The 16,973-nt window shown below is 44.4% G+C and overlaps 1 long non-coding RNA gene and 1 pseudogene across 2 annotated transcripts in view; one reads left to right on the forward strand and one right to left on the reverse strand.

The window, feature by feature from the left end:
* LOC146195468 (uncharacterized) overlaps positions 1-16,973 on the reverse strand; it is a 122,046-nt gene that overhangs the window by 4,275 nt on the left and 100,798 nt on the right. The window lies entirely within an intron of this gene.
* On the forward strand, positions 9,868-16,531 carry LOC146195469 (uncharacterized; annotated as a pseudogene).

The following is a 16,973-nucleotide window of genomic DNA, read 5'->3' on the forward strand; positions in this document are numbered from 1 at the left end:
TTTCTGTGTTTTTCGCATGCTGCGTGCTTGATACAAACAAGCGATCACTCATGCATGCTTGAAAGAAACATAGCGTGAAGTACGGTACAAAAAAAAAAAAAGTGGGGAACGCGCAGCCGAAACGAAAAGCAATGGGTGCGATATGAGGTTCGAAATTACTAAGTACAGGCCCTTGTTTCAGTCGGCGTTTTTTTATTCTTACGGGGAACCAAGAAGAAATCGGAACACAGCGTCGGCGCTACCCACGGTTGCGGATCCAGACAGCCGCCTTTTACAACGGCGCCTCCCAGACGGCGCCACATGTTCGGCCAAAGCTGCAGCGCACCAGGCCCATATCGTTTCAGTAGTCTTATCCTGTTGTAAACTCTATGTGCATCAGAATAAGAGTTCACAGAAGAAAGGAATGATGACCAGCTTTCTCGCTTGGAGATGCGTCGAACACGCCTGCCATTTGCCTTTGCGCGCCTTAATCCTATTCGGTTTTCAGCCGTGGGGTATCGGCATAACTTCGACCAAGCCATTTTGAGTTTCACGAGCAGTCTTACAGTCTACATTCCACCAGGGTCTTCGTTTGTTTCGTGGCTTACTTGATGTTCGTGGAATGCATTTTACTGTAGCATCTGTAATGTGCAGCGTGATCAAGAGTTGAGATTCGTCAATGTCTAAGGCAGTAACTGATGAACAGGGCAGAGCTGAGTGTTCCCTGAACATCTTCCAGTTGGCTGCATATTCCTAAAATTTCCTGGGACTAAACACATTTACATTTTTATTGCCTGTGTACTTCACAGAGATGGAAAAATGGTTGCTTCCATATAGATTGTCAATAACAACCCACTCTAGCTGCCAAGAGCATCGGGGAGCCAATAGCTAAATCAATGGCTGCGTACGTAATATGAGCTGAGCTGTAGTATGTTGGCTGTTTTGAGTTGAGCAAACATGATCCCGAGAACAACAGAGACTTTTCAATTAGTGCACCTCGGAAGTCTGTTCCTGTACATCCCCATAGTGGGTGGTGAGCATTAAAGACTCCAACCAGCAGCCATGGTTCTGGAAGTTTGTCAATCAGCTCTTCAAAACTTTTGCTACATATCCTATAATCTGGAGAAATATAGAGAACATGTTATTTTATCGAAAATTAAGGTTCGTATTGCCACTGCCTCTAAGTCTGTATTAAGCGAGATGTTTCGACAAGCGATTGACTTTTGAGTTACAATGGCAACGCCACCGGAGGGATGAGTACTGCCTTACCTATCTTGCCTGAATACAGGATACTGCTTGAGAAAAATTCCGTCTGTTGGTTTCAAATGCGTTTCTTGCAGACAAACTATGTTTGGTGTTCGGCGAAGATTTATTACAAGTCATCCAGATTTTTAGGAGTCCTCGAGAGTTCCAATAAATGATGCTCTCTGTAGCCATTTTGGCAAGAGTGGAAAGAAAATAGAGTAGGTTTAAGACTCGCCACCCTTATCAGGTGGCCAACCTGGTGTGTTTTTTTTATTTGAAGCGGTCCAGCAGGCCCCGCCTCTCATTGGCGGACTCCCTAGGTGCCACTAACGCTGCGGAGTTCATGCTCACCTTCATCGCCTCCGGTGAAGGCGTGGAGGCAGGAGATTTGCCAAGAGGAACCAAGCCCCTCTCAGATGTCTTTGGTGCCCCAGACGTCTGGGAGAAAGTGACCTCCGGGACTGCAAAGCTTGGTGCAGCCGGTGGCTGCTTAGTGAGGAGCCATTGTGGGAGCACGTCAGCAGCATTGCACTGCGTGCCTACCATTACTAGACGCGGCCTGGCCCCTCTGCGGGCTGTGTCAGAATAGGGAGCGGAGGAAAGCATTCTGTGCGCTTTCCGCGCCTCTCCGCATGTTATTTTCTCAGTTACCTTCGGATTAATTACTTCCTTTTTGGACTGAAAGGCCGCACAGGACTGTGAGTATGCAGGGTGGGTGCCTTCACAGTTCACAAATTTGTAGTCAGTTGCACTGCAGTTATCTGTCGTGAACGTCGTGTGGTTGTGTGCGCTGCACTTTGCATAGGTAAGGCGTCCTCGGCATGTCTGGCTGCCATGCCCGAACCTCTGGCACTTGAAACACCTGCGGGGGCTTGGTACAGTAGAATCTCGGTGATACGAAATTCAAAGGGAGACGAAAATTTTCGTATCACCCCAAATTTCGTATCACCAAAAATCGAGCAAAATCCATTTTCAAGCCTTCCAACAGGTACGATATTTTCGTTGAAAGAAATTGCGTATATCCTTCTGCACCTTTTTTTCCGCGAGATCTGATAACACAGTTTTGAAAACTGAAAAATTGGGCCGCTGTCTTCTCCCGCACAGACTCTGAGGTCACGGCACGCCGCAGAACATCGATGGTGTACATCGTTTCTGCTGCCGTCGGCGGTGGGTCATCAACGCTTTGGTCGTCGTCATCTTCGTCACTGCATGGAATGCCAGGCTGTGATGACGCTTCCTCCGCAATATCTTCAACCGTGCGGAGACCACAGGTGGCAAGGTCGTCGTCCGCGGTGACGAAATCATTGACGCAACAGTCGACGTCAAGTTGATTCCAGACATTGATGGGAATCGGGTCTGGCACTTGTGAGGCAGTAGCCACAGTGGATTTGAAAACCCCACACTTCGCGAAACAATTGGCGATGGTCGCACGAACGACGCGATCCCAGGCAATTGCAAGAAAATGCACAGCGTCTAGAAGAATGATCTGGAGATTCGCGTCCTTCCTTTCAATCTTCGCGAGAAGGCGGCGCACCAACAAAGCTTTGAAATGGTGCTTAACATTCCTTATAATCCCAGCATCCAGTGGTTGCAAATCACTTGTTGCGTTCGGGGGCAGGAACACCACCTTAACACTCTGCAGTGTCATTTGTTTTGGATGGGCGGTGCACTGGTCCAGCAGCAAAACTATTTTTCTGTTGTGGCAAGACATCTTGCGGTTGAGGTACGTGACGAATTCCATAAACAAAGAAACGTCATCCATGCTTTTTTGTTCGCCTTGCAGATGCAGGGCAATCGACCGGCTGCCTTAAAGCATCGGGGCTTTTGATATTTGCCAATGACTGTCAGTGGCATCTTTTCCGATCCGTCGGCGTTGCAACAAAACAAACTGTAATGCGCTGTTTGCTCTTTTGTCCGCCCCGGCAGGCATCGCCTTTAAAGCACAAACTTTTTTTGGGCTGAAGATTGTAAAACAGCCCTGCTTCATCTACATTAAAAACATCACGTGCCTCATATCCCACTATGTAAGACGGCAGTGTGGTTGTCATCCAGTCTTCCACGGCGGAGGCGTCGACTTTTTTTTCTTTCGCCACAAACGGGCTTGTATGAAAGATTATGACGCACCTTGAACCGGTGAATCCATCCCCTGGAGGCCTGAAAGTCATCAATTCCAAGTGTGAGTGCGATGTCCGCTGCCTTCTCACGAAGCACTTTTCCGTCGATGTTGACGCCGGCCGCCGTGACCTCTCTGAACCACGTTAGAAGAACCTCTTCCAACTTCACATGGTGGGCAGTTTTGGCTTCTTTAGAATTCATCGCGAAGTGCTGCACATTCTGCATAATTTGGTCGCGCTGACCAACGATCGCTGACATCGTTGACAGCGGCAGGCCTAGCTCCTTGGCCATGTCAGTGCGCCTTTTCTTGGGCTCTTTGTCCACCTTATTTAAAATTTCCAATTTGTCTTTAAAGGTCAGCACCTTTCTCTTCCGTGACATTGCAGTATGATGTATCTTTTCGCGTTGGCGAGATGATCACAAAACGACGCGCTATCAACGCGTTGTCAGCCTCGACAAGCGAGAAAATGAAGCAACGTGTTGCCGCTGCAGCGGAGACTCTGGAAAGCGGAAGAGCGTGGCCTGCGGGGCGGTGGAGAAATGTGGAGAGGGCCGCAAGGCCGTGTGCACAACACCAATAGCAGAAGGCAACGAGATAAAATAAAAACAAAATGCGGGGGGCGGGGAGTGAAAGAGAGAGAGCAGGAGGGGGGGGAAGATATCGCCGCCTTCCTTCGCTGCTGCCGCGGGTTGCCAACCTGGTTTTTTCCCACTGTATTTTTTTTTTCTTCTTTCGCACGCGTTTGCGTGATCCATGCTATCAGTACTGCGCCGCTGCGCACGCTTTTCTCGCTGTGCGTGTGTGCATGGGCCTCGACCGGTCGTGATACCGAAGTTCGTATTACCCGTAGCGAAAAGAAAAATTGTACGGAACATCCGATTTTTTGCCCACTGAATGCAATGCAATTCGGCTGGGGAATTTTATGAATTCGTATCACACCGAATTTCGTGTCACCGAGATTCTACTGTATGTACGAGCTAAGATTGCAGCGGATGAATTCTACATTAATGAATTCAGGAAGTGTGCTCCGGTTTATTGAGAACAATATGTTTTGTTCTTATTTCCTCGTTCTTTCGCCTAATTGTTATCCTTCGAACTGCCGTTACATCTTGGTTCTGGGTGCCTTCAAAGAGATCCGATTCTGTTTCGGTTAGGAGGTGTCATTCAGAAATCACTCCCTGGCAGCTGTGAAGGCTGCGGTGAGGCGATACTTGAATGTCAACGTGAGCAAGTGTCTTTGTTATGAGGAGCTTTTCTGACTGGGTTTTGTCTGATACCTCTATTAGTAGGTCACCAGATCCTAGTTTTTTGGCTTTATAGTTTGCCCCAATGATGACCTTCAGCGACCTGCAATCAGAAAAACTGATAGTTCATTTACAGGTTAAGGCTCTGTTATAGAGCACAGAACAAGAAACTGGGAAGTTCTCAGTTGGTGCCATGATTTGTGTGCCTTCGGTGAGACTCCTTTTCGGAGGTCGATCGTTTTTCCATGCATTATGGGTGGTCTAAGGGTTCCTATTCTGTTGCCTGTTTCACCCTTATATGCAGAGGACGGTACTGGAGCCCCTCATCTGGTAGACAGGCGGGGAGCCCTTCAGCCGAGGCTTGGCCACAACCTCGACCACCACCGTTCATGGTTTTTTCCCTCCACCTTTCAACCTACAGTGAAACCACGTTATAACGAACAGTTAAAAAATCGGAAAATAGTTCACTCTATCCATAATTTGTAATACAAAATTTTGTAGAAATACATGCAAGAGCAGCGAAATTCAATCAGAAGGCACAGCAACTCTGAGGGCGCCTACTTGGGTCACGTCTATTTATTTACGCGCAAAGAACTGCGTTAACGCGGCCTGCTTTTTTGTGTTGACCGCGTTCCATATCACGCCCTGTTCCACAGTTTGCAAACACTCAACAAGGGCAAACCCACTGCTCTCAATAGCACTGCAGTGGCGGCGCAGTAAATCCAATGCAGCAAGCGCTTCTTGTGAAGTCGAAATGTTCTCATCGTCTGCAGGGTCAGCCTGAGCTTCGTCTGCGGGATGTTCAGAAACTTCTACAGCGATTTCGGTGTCCGTCAGTACAGCCGTGGTCCCCGCGATGTCGTCGCCGCCTACAAAATCCTCTACAGTCATTGTTGCGGGCATGTCACAAACAAAACGCGAAAAATCATTCCAGGCTCATCGAGCTCGCGGAGCTCTGCTTCGTCGGGATCGTCCCCATCGTCACTTGATGCACAGGCCTCTGCTGGAACAGAACCTGCGTGCCGAATGTAGTTGGCAATCGTTTCGCCTTTCACGCTGTCCGATGCCGCTTCAATGCTTTCAGCAAGTCGATCTACAAGTCCTGCTTCATAAGAAGCTTCACGAGAAGAGTGTCAATCAGTCTCCTCTTGTAAACTGCCTTGAAGGCCCCGATTTTATCTTGAGCTTGGTCTTTAATGTCAGTGCTGCTCTTTTTTTCACGTTCACCGCCATCACAGCACTACGCACACCACACTCGACACCGCGACGTCGCTGCTAATCTGCTAACACTAAAAACGCGAAAGACGCAAAAACCAAAAAAGCGAAAGCAACCTTCGATCGCGCCGCTGCTGAAGTGGCGCTGTCAGCGATTGTGAGATGCGAACAATTTCTTATCACCTCCGAGATCACCGGGGGTAATCTCGGAGGCCATAGATTTTTTTGCTGTCAACTCCCAATGCCATCGTGGCATCTGTGGCGCGCCTGCGAGGTAGTCCTGAACGTTTGCTGCGCCGCACAACACACATGTAGTGCAACGAAGCCTGCCTCCTGCTATTAAAGTGAGGTAGTGCTTGGCGTCGCTTTATCTGTTTTATGCCGAACTGCGTTCGCTATGGGAAGTTAAAAATACATGCGTTTGACAAAATAATTTTGGAAGAGTTCAATATATTCAATAATTCGTAATATGCGTGTTTGTTATATCGAGGTTTGACTATTACTTACGGTACAGATTACAGCTTCGGTATGGAGGCTCAGGGTCCATGGTGGTGCCAAGCACCAACACCTCATTACACAAAGTGATACCGGGCTGTTTTTCAAATTAGGCAATTTAATCTAGTGCAAATATGTAAGTTCATCCATATATTCTCCTGACCAAACAAGTGTACACTGAAATGAATAATTGTAAGAAAAGCTAGTTAATGCAGAAATTCATTGTTCATTGCCTTTTTAACTTACATAGGTTTAATTCAGTCATATATTGCTACTACAGAGAAGCTAATGTTTTTAGCCTTTGTTTTTTTCCTGGACAATATCTAAGTGGAAGGTGCTTTTTTTTTTTTTCAGCCTTATCTCACAGGTCCGTGCACAGTTCATAATATTAGAGAACTGTTTCACCCAATGGCACTCGAGCATTGGGCAATGAAAATTTTTTGTTTCTGCAACAAATGTACTTTAACCTCTTTATTATTTATGTGTAAACAGTTGTTATACACTAATATGTGTGAGCGTGACGTGTTAAATGCTTTGTACATTTGCTGCATTCTTGGCAACTGTTTTTTATATATGCATAAAACTTTTTATTTTTCCCTTCAATTGGGGCTATGAATTAGGTGGCGTTTTTTATTTGGAATTGTGCTAGTCAGTTTTTAAAGAAGCTTTGAATTGTGGCTTCTTCAGGTAATTTCTACCAGCAAACAATTTACCTCTTTCATTCCAAAGCACAGTGGATAGCGCTCTTGGAGCAAGTGGAATGCTGTGCTGTATCGTTCCTTTGTCTGAGAGCTGTAGAGCATCGCAGCTATGAGGATTGCGCCTGCCTTGGTGGCTGTGCTTTTTGTGCTGTCACATGATGCAGTCGAGTCCACAAAAATTATCTCTTGTGCTGAATTCAACTGCTGGGCATGGCACATGATTGGAGTGGTCACAAGCCCCGCCCAACAGTTGTCTTCACTCGATGCTGTATGCACCAGCACAGTTTTGTGCAAAACATATTTAGAACTTCTGAACAAATGCAAAATGAAAGGTGTTTTTGAGGCATGGAAAGTCAACCAGTTACAAAATTGAATCTTGCAGATGCTTTTTTAATGCATTTTTGAATACTTCCTTATAGATTGCAATTTAACATGAGCTTTTGTTTTAGTAAGGTGCTTATCCTGTAGATATTTCCTACATTCATAAATCATATGCACTGTGTATCAGTCCGTACTTCTAAACTTCCTATGCATCAAAATACTGGGGCATCCTTTTTCAGTTGTACACAGATATTGCAAGTCTCTCAGGCAACATTTTCCATGGTTTTGCCATTTAACCAGTGTGTGGGAAAATTAGTAGACTTCAGATTTCCTCTTAACTCAGAATAGTTGAAAAATCAAAAACATGCATACAGGTTCAATTTTGATAATTTGTTGTTATTAACAGGTTTTTTAATGTGTTGATAAATATGCATTATTGATATTGATTCGTGTTCACGAAAAAGTTTCCTTCATTTCCAACAGATCAAATTATAATTTGCTTGCGGCTATGATTATGGCGTGTCATACGTCATTAAATGAGATGAATTTATTCATAATGCAGTACATTAAAATCTGTAAATGAAATTTTTAAATTTCTAGTATTTAGAGACTTGCATACAGTTACAGAAATGTGGTGGGTTATCAGGAGACTAAGATCAAATATGACATATAGAGGAATGTAATTGAAACTTCGAGCCATAGGATAAGGTGTTTTGGCAGTTCAGGCATGTGAGAAAGGCAATCAGTGTTTGCAAAATTAGCATAGCATGTCTGTTTCTCTTCCACCTGGTCTAGTGGCGCGTCATGCCTCACTGTGCCAGCTAAAGGAGAAGTTTGAATGGAGGGTGATGTATCTGATTTACAGGGAGGCTTAGCGCGAGACAAACGAGGACAAGAGAGGCAAACAGCCTCTCGTGCTAAGCCTCCTTGTAAATCATGTCCTACGAACTGGCCCAGAACTCCACATTGCTCAAGTAATGTATCTGCTCTGACCTGAAAAAGCTGACGAGCATCTTTATGCCTGTCTCGTGGCTGCCATGCACCAGTTATTCATAATGCTGTAGCACCAAAGGCATTTCTCCAGATCTAATAGTTCAGAACAGATGTCCTCATGGCCTGTACAACCAAGCATATAACTGCTAAATTTGAAACCTGTATTAGCAGTTGAACAATTCATTTCAGGGGTGTTGTCACACCTTCCAAAGGCTTTTGATCTCAAAAAATCTTTGATTTAAAAATTATAGGCTTCCCTTTTTCACATCACTTCCACTTCTCTGGTGTGCTCCAGAAACCATGTATTTTCTTGAGTAAGGTGTTGCTTATTTCAATGCATGTTATGGTGGTATCGAAGCTTAAATTTAAGGCTTTATTTACTGACACAGGGTTGAATTCATTTTTAAAAATGCTTCTTGTTGGTACCCATTCTACAAAAGAGTGTGTTGCAGTAATCTGCAATGAATATCTGATATAGGTAGTACTTGCCATGCAGGCATCTGAAATCACAAGTCAAGCTAGCGGCACACATTGTGAACGTATGTCTATTTCCTATTTATACTTCCCTCCTTTCATCACCTGCTCAAGCTAGGCCACATCTTGCGTTTGCTGTCTATCATTCACAGAGGCTAGGGCACGGTACTGCTTAAAGGGGCACTGTGACGTTTTCCAGACCGTGCATTCCATGCTGGCTTCTAGGTTCTTTACACTTTCCCGATGCCCTAAAGCCCTATCATAACAGCGAAACCGTAGCACCTAATATTTTAATCCATTTCAATAATCAGCGTTCTGGCACCGCCGTGAGTGCCACCCGACGGCAAAAGTTCGTAAACGGATGTGACATACCCTCTCGCTGGGGTGCTGCCTCTCTGATTGGTTCAGCACGAACTTTATATTTTATAATCGAATCTTCTATAAGTTACTATGTAGAAAACGAATAAAAGTTGTTTTAGTTCCGCGTGTGTTCTTGAAGTGCTTGTAAAGATAGGGACTCTAAACTCAAGTAAATGTGATATTGTCAAATAGGGGCGGTGATGCGCTGAACAACAGATTACTTCAAGGTATAGCAAGGCATAGAAAGGGCGTATTTCTCTACTAGTTTCAAAGCTGCTCTTAGGTAGTTACTCTATCTACATTTCTCTCCCTCTCTCTCTTCTCCTCCAAGGCGGATCTCTCCTCCACCACCTCTGTTACCCCGTTACTAACAGTACTTCCGTTCTTTCTTTGGACAATTTTCTCCCGCCTCGCACGGATCGTGCTCTCTCTATATCGACTGCGAGCCATGGCAAAAAGACGCTGCGCAGCCGTAGGCTGCGAGAGTACCGAAAATTGCCCAGAGTTAACGTTTCATCGCTTTCCGACCCGCGGCGAGCAGCGGAGACTATGGCTGGAAGCTCTTGACGCGCCGAGCGACACTGCGCGTAGGGTTTGCTCCCAACATTTTGAGCAAAGCGCCTTCAAGCCCAGTTCCTCAAAGAACGCTGGTATCAAGCGCCGACGGCTTCGTTGTGAAGCTGTGCCAACTATAGGCGCACCTGCTGAGCAATGTACTGAAGATATGAACCAAGTGAGTATAGCTCGTTGGCATCCATCTAAGCGCAGCCGTACTGCTACAAAGGAAAGTTTCTCATAAACTTCGTAGTTAAAGAAAAATTTGTCCTGGTCCGGGGATCGAACCCAGGACCACTGCCTTTCCAGGCAGTCGCTCTGCCAACTGAGTTAACCAAGTCGATCAGCAGATCGCGATTATAGGTCGAGAGCGAGTTGGTCAATAACTCGGAAGTGGGAAAATGTGCTAGTCCGAAAAAGCTTAGGAGAATCCGCAAGGTGGAGGAAAGATAGCTTTCCTTTTTATAGGATATTCTCCTAAACTTTCGAGTGAGTATAGGTTTGCCCAGTGTTCGAAGTTTTACATTTGCAGCTGTTGGTATAGAGCGTGTGCATGCATGGATGCCACCATCCGACGAAGCTCGCTGTGCGCTTGACGCTGAGTATCGGACGCAGAGAGCGAGAATGACCTTTATTTTTAAACATCCCGTGCCTAAGACAAGAAATAATAAAAAAAAAGCATTGATGAAAGGTTCAGAACAGTACCGTTCAGACCATGCGATTTGGGTGAACTTACATCTATATTATGAAGTTCAGCATGGTTTTCGCATTGAGGATTTATTATGAGGTAAGGCGAAAAATCGTCACCCTTCTCTTCCGCTGCCTTCGTGCCTGTCTTTGACATTAATCACTTTTTTTTTTCTTTCTGAGGTGCAGTCTACCTTCCTAGCAGTACACCATGAATCAGAATCACAATTCAGAGTGCTTTATAGCCGTATCGAGAGCAAATGTTATTACTGAAGTCACGAGAGGATTCCCCAAGTAATTGATGGTAACATTTGGCGTAGTCAAGTTGTTCTAACTCATCGTGATCGGCGAGCACAGTATGGTGAATGTTAGTCTTCTGTGCTCCAGTCAGTAGCTTCAGAGAGATGTTTGTATATCTCTGCTAATCTGATGAAAACTCAATGGCTTCTCTACAAATCCAGGTCACGCATGAACACATTCTTCTGCGGTAATTTTAGAGCAGTGAGAAATTAAAAAGTCTTACCAGCATAGTGAAACAGTGTGAGTGCATATTTTATGTAAAGTGTTATTCTACTTATGTTTGTGATTCTCTATGTGGTGTGGTTGACACTTATGGTGTTATCTTGCAGGAGTCTCTTGTGGCAGCAGAACTGAATGAAGAGGAAGGAGGTGATACGTCATCTGCAGGTTTTTATGTGAGGCATCCTATAATTATTCTTGGAGCAAAATAAATTTTTATCTTGAAGCATTTTTTTCTAACAGGAGGATGGCTATCAGATATTTGATCTTGAAGTTGGTGCGAACGTGGAAATCTCAGCAGAACATGTTCCAGGCTTCGGCATGCTGTCTTCATCATCGCATGGCACAAGCCAGGTGCGTTTTCGCCAAGTAACTTCAATAAAAGATTAGGTGTTCATCCTCCATTACACTGATGTTCATTATTTTCAGCATACAGAAATCCGAACTGCTGCAGGAGATCATTCATATTGCAGGGTCAATGACCACAAAGGCACTCAGACTGACGACGCACCTGCACGAAAGCTATCATCCAAAAGTAGGTGCTCATTCCTATATGTGGTATTCACTATCACAGGCTTTTGCTATTGTAGTGGAAGAATCTAAACGAAAATTAAATAATTTGCATCTGCAAGTGCTTTTGGGAAAAAAAAGCTACGCATATGTACGCATCATTTTTATGTTGTGTACATGTTATTCTGGTTCATGTTGAGTAAGAACTGCACATAAATTTTTTTAAGGCTTTAACAGCAAATACGGTTGGCCACGATTCTGTCACACACTTCCATCACACTTATTGCTGTCAATCATCCTTACACCCACGCCGGGCACGTGAGAAACGTATCTTGGCTCTCCTTGTTCAGCTTCATGCTAAGGCAGTCGCCATGGAGACCGTGGGCTGTTTATTTTTGAAGCTTGTCAGTGAAGAACTGGTTAGTGGTAGAAAATGACCGATAATGATAGTTAGTGGTGGTTAGTCATAGTGATTGACAGATCTTTCGAATGCACAGTGTTCTTGTGTGGTCAGTCATTAAAGCGATACTTAAAATTTGCCAGGGTTAGGAAATGAATTCACTGAGCTCTCGGAAGACTGTAGCAGTTTTAATGTACCTCATTCTGAATCAATTTTCAACTATTCCCTTGCAGGCATTTTTACCGAAGTTATAGACTGATCACTTTTTTTAAATTTTAAGGCAATATGCTGGCTAACTCTTTCAGTGATCATATTTTGATTTGATCATTTTTTTATCTGTACTTGGAAAGGAATGCAGCCTACTCTCCACTGCTTTAAAAACAAGCTTGTACCACTATTCACCTATTTTCAAGTGTACAAACTGGCCTTGCATTAAAGAGGGTGGTCTCCAGGTCGACACAGACGAAGTCACCATCACTGCAGCTCCTTTCTTGCACTCTGTCTGGCGTAGAGGATGAGGTAGATGTCAAAAGCAGGCACGGCACCCATAGGTGCTCTACACCAAATCCTACTGTTCATGAAGTGCCTGGACCCTCACACAGAGAGTCATTCATGTAAGACTTCATGTTCGTACTTTACTGATGTAACTATATCTCTTACCTAGCATTACCAGACTGTTTGTTTACCTATCATTGCCAGACTGTTTGCCTTAAACATATTGCCACACCTTTAAATAAGCAATTATTGTGCTAAGTATTTACTGAATTTTACTTATACAGATTTGATCCTCCTCCTGAGCCAGCTGCACCATGTCTGCCAGGAGACTGTGGGACCACACACGAGCGCTCATTCGGAGAGTCATTCATGTAAGACTTCATGTTTGCATGCACGTGTAATGGTACCTTGCCAAGGATTATTGTACAGAGCTAGCTTCGTGAACCTGCGGCATCCCCCAGTCTGCAATCATTAAGCAAAGTATTGCAACTTTTGTATTTACAGAAGTGAACCTGGTTCAGAAACTACAGAGCCGTCTCCAGTGAAAGGCGACAGAACGTACGAGCCTTCATTTGGGGACTCATTCATGTAAGACTTCACCTTCTGGTCAATTAAATTTTGTGATATCATACGTGTTTTGTTGTGCTGGTACTCCAGGCTGCTATGCTGCTAATTACCTTTAACGTTTTGTATTTACAGAGCTGAGCCATCACCTCCTGAATCTGCAGTAGTGGAGAGGAAGTTTATTGTTTTTGAGAGCTGCCTCCTGACACTATTTAAAGTGTGCGGTGTGTGCCAAGCTCCATGCAAGGTCAGCACTAAAGTCTCGGGGTCTTTGCTTTTAATCAGCACCACCTGCCCCTACATGCATGAACAAACGTGGTATAGCCAGCCAAGACTCAAGAGGAAGCCAGTTGGAAGTTTACTTTTGTGTGCTGCCATATGCTTCTCTGGCTCAAGCCCGGAAAAGACGCTGAGACTGCTAAAGCAGATAAACATTCAGGTCCCGTCAGCTGAGATGTACTACATCTACCAGCGTGTACTCTTCCAGCCTGCCATCCAACAAGTATGTATCCAGAAAAATGTGCATACTTTGTTTTGGCCTTCAAGTTATTGCTGAATTGAAGTTTTAAAACAAGTGAAATTGTGCTTTTTTATGCATGGTATGAGACATTTTATTGAGTTAGTGTTTTTTGTTGACAGTTAATTGGTTACTGGACTTAATGCTGCATTATGTGCAGAGCTTATAGTCAATGCTTGCATTTTGAAGCTTACCAATAGATTGGGTAAAGTTTTGGCTCACCAATTAGAACTTTCACTCTTAACAGAATCCCATTTGCGAATAAACATCCAGCGAGCACAAAATATGTTTAGCCTTACAAACTATGTAAACGTGGAAGTCCAGGATTTAGTGCAGAATAGTAATGCAAAGCACAGTGCTGTAGTCCTAATTGAAGCGTGGCCAGTTATTGAGCTCGCTGCTTGACAGGTGAATTACTTTGTGTTCACTTTCTATACTTTTTTTTGCATATGTGTCTGCAGAAGGGCATTAAGCATAGGGAAAATTCAGCCGTGGGTATTCACAATTTACTGAATTTTGTTACAGGTGTAGGAGGCTGAACAGAATGACATAATAGAAGACTTGAATGGGAAAGGGAAAGCAGAGTTGGCAGGAGATGGTCGCTGCGACTCCCCTGGGTTCTGTGCCAAATTTATGACATAGTTTCATGGATGTTCAGTCGAACAAGGTCATTCACTTCATAGAGGTGCAGCTTGGTGAGGTAGGTGCTCAAAAACCTTTTCAACTGATCGCTTTCACTTATAATCTTGTGCTAACAGTAATTTGGTGCGAATACTATGCAGAATGATCAAGTTAAGACAAGCAACTCCATGGAAAAGTATGGCCTGGTGCAAGGTCTTGAAGCGCTCAAGTGCCATGGTGTTGCAGTCGCCACCTTGACCACTGATCGGCACCCTGCTATTAAAAAGCACATGCGAACAAAAGAGCCTGGCATCAACCAGATTTGACACGTGGCATGTTGCCAAGAGTAAGTAACAAAGCTGGTCTTTTGCTTTCGTTCTCTGCTAAAGGAATTTTCGCTACCGCTACTAAAATTTCATTTCTTGGGATTGTCTTTATTGCTAGCAGTTTTGGTTGTGTACAGATGTGCAGTATTTAATGGTGGAGTAGTTTAATGCCTACTGAAATCCTCAAAGAATAAACATACCTGTTTCATCACTTGATATTTGTTTCTCAGTGCAGTACTGCAGACTTTGAAAAGAAACGGATTTTACGGCCTCATATTTTGCAGTGTTTAGTGTATCTCATTTCTAACCATTTCATTGGCAGTGATCAAGAAACGGCTCACAGCAGAGAGCAAAAAATCTTCCTGCGCTGCGCTTCAGGACTGGATCCAGCCAGTAGTGAACCATCTGTACTGGTGTGCGGCTGTTAGTGCTGGTGATGGACAGCTGCTTGTGGCCATATAGAAAAGTGAGCATATTTGATGAAACCTGTAATGATTCGATATAAAAACTTCTGGAGCTTCCTATGTTGCTGGTAAAGAGTAAAACAATGTTCTTATCCGCAGCAGATCACTGTCACCTATTTAGGCAATGTATTGAGTATTACCAGCAATGCATCCTTTTTGGCAATCTATAGCTATTCACCCAAATAACCATTTGGCAGTCTGGGGTTTGTGAACTTGGTAATGGACTATGTGAATGCCAGTAATCAGGTGATAGCGAAATAAGTGGAGCATTAATGTTAATGGCATCCTTTCTACTGGGCGAGGAAAATGTCTAAATACTCCACTGTGGGTTCCACCATGCTATTAGTATCATGTGCATAAAGCAGTCCGGTGAGCGATATGTTGATGCCCAGTGACCACTAATTGGAAAAGTGCATAGGCTCTACACATTTCTCTTCAATCCTTGCCAAGCATGCAGGCATTTCAGTGTTGAGTTTGTGAAGGAATATGTCTGCTTTGGGCAGGTATTGACAATAATCATTATCATGAAGCTGGAATAATTAGGAGAATAAGAATTAAATGGAGTCTGTTTGGCAAGCAGATATGCATCACAAATAGTATTCTATCTGTATCCCTGAAGCCAAAATTAAGAAGAAATGTTGCAGGGATCTGTAATGTGCTTATTGGGCAGGTCAGGTTAGAAAGTCTGCAAAGGTAAGCTTGCACCACCTGATAGTTATTTGAAAGGATAAGATGCAAAAAAGGCTTTTGGCTCGTAACGGACATGGCTATTACTGGGCTGCTGATTGTGTGATTTTTTTGTGCAGTGTGGTGGACAAGTTCATTTCCAGGTCACAGTGGAATGGAAATGTCACTATTTTGCATCACCCAGTGTGTTGTGTCTAAAATTATTGAACAACTTTTAGGCATGCTCAACCACATCATCAACATACATAATGGTCATGGACATTTGTACCCGAGATGCCTTCATGATGACATACCGGATGGGAAGTGGCTGCTGCCAGGTAATGCTACACGTGTTGCCGCATAATTATGCAGTGTAGTGAGAAATCCCATTTCCAGGTACCTCAGCTTATGCACGCCTTGTCGCCATCACTACGGACAAGTTCCTGCTCAGAGATATTGAGCAGCTGTCTTGTTCTGGCCAAACCTACAGCCTTGAGTCGTATCACAGCCTGCTGATCAGGTTTGCTCCCAAGTCTGTTGCATTCACCCCCCTGATGATGCGTGCAAGGTATATTCAAAGCTCGAAAATTTGCCATTCGCAAATGCCAAGCATAACTTCTCTTTTTTACAAAGAAATCATTTGCTAATCTCTATCTTTGATTTTTCAGAACACAGCTCGCAGCTTTGCACCACAATGAAAATTCCTACAGGCCGCAAGCAGTGACAAAAAGTGGGGATGCCAGATGGAAAGGGAAAATGCTGCGAGCAAAGAAGGGTGAAGAAATCGCTTGCCCTGTCAAGACAAAGGCAACCTATGGTATGTGGAGTGAAACGCATTGTGCAGGTATTAATGTAAACTTCTTTACAGCCTATGTCAACAAGCTCATGCACCAGATGCTTCTCCATTGTGCTGAGTCTGGATCATTCAAGCAGCCACTTCGCGAGCGCAGGAGAAGCAGTGCCACAAAAAGTCTGCCAATGGTGCAATTGACAGGAAGTCCAAGACTGAGCTAGTGGCTGCTCGCCAGTCACGATTTTCCAAGTCAGCGCTGGCTCATACTTAATGCCAATGGCATCCACGAGGTTCAGGCAACGATTTTGCTCTTATGTTGGTGTGGCGCAATAGTTGAGAAGCAATACTTACAGATTCTCACCTTCGGTTTGGTTTGGTTTGTGGGGTTTAACGTGCTAATACGACTCCGGCTGCCACAGTGGAGGCCTCCGGAAATTTCGATCACCTGAGGTTCTTTAATGAGCACTGAAATTGCACAGCACACAGGCGCTTTGCTTTTTACCTCCACCGAAAAGAAGTCGCCAAGGCTGGGATTCAATCTCGCATCCTTGGGAACAGTAGTCGAGCGCCGTAACCACTGCACCACCCCGAAGGGGCAGATCCTCGCCTTCCTCATTGCTTTTGTCACCATGAATTGGTAGCCTATATGGTCCTCTTCACCTGACTACTGTGGGGGGGCTACAAAAAAAAGATGGTTGTTTTGTAGGACACCC

The sequence above is a fragment of the Amblyomma maculatum genome, chromosome 3, assembly GCF_055883805.1.
Source record: "Amblyomma maculatum isolate TAMU_Amacu chromosome 3, ASM5588380v1, whole genome shotgun sequence".
Taxonomy (NCBI): Eukaryota; Metazoa; Arthropoda; class Arachnida; order Ixodida; family Ixodidae; genus Amblyomma; species Amblyomma maculatum.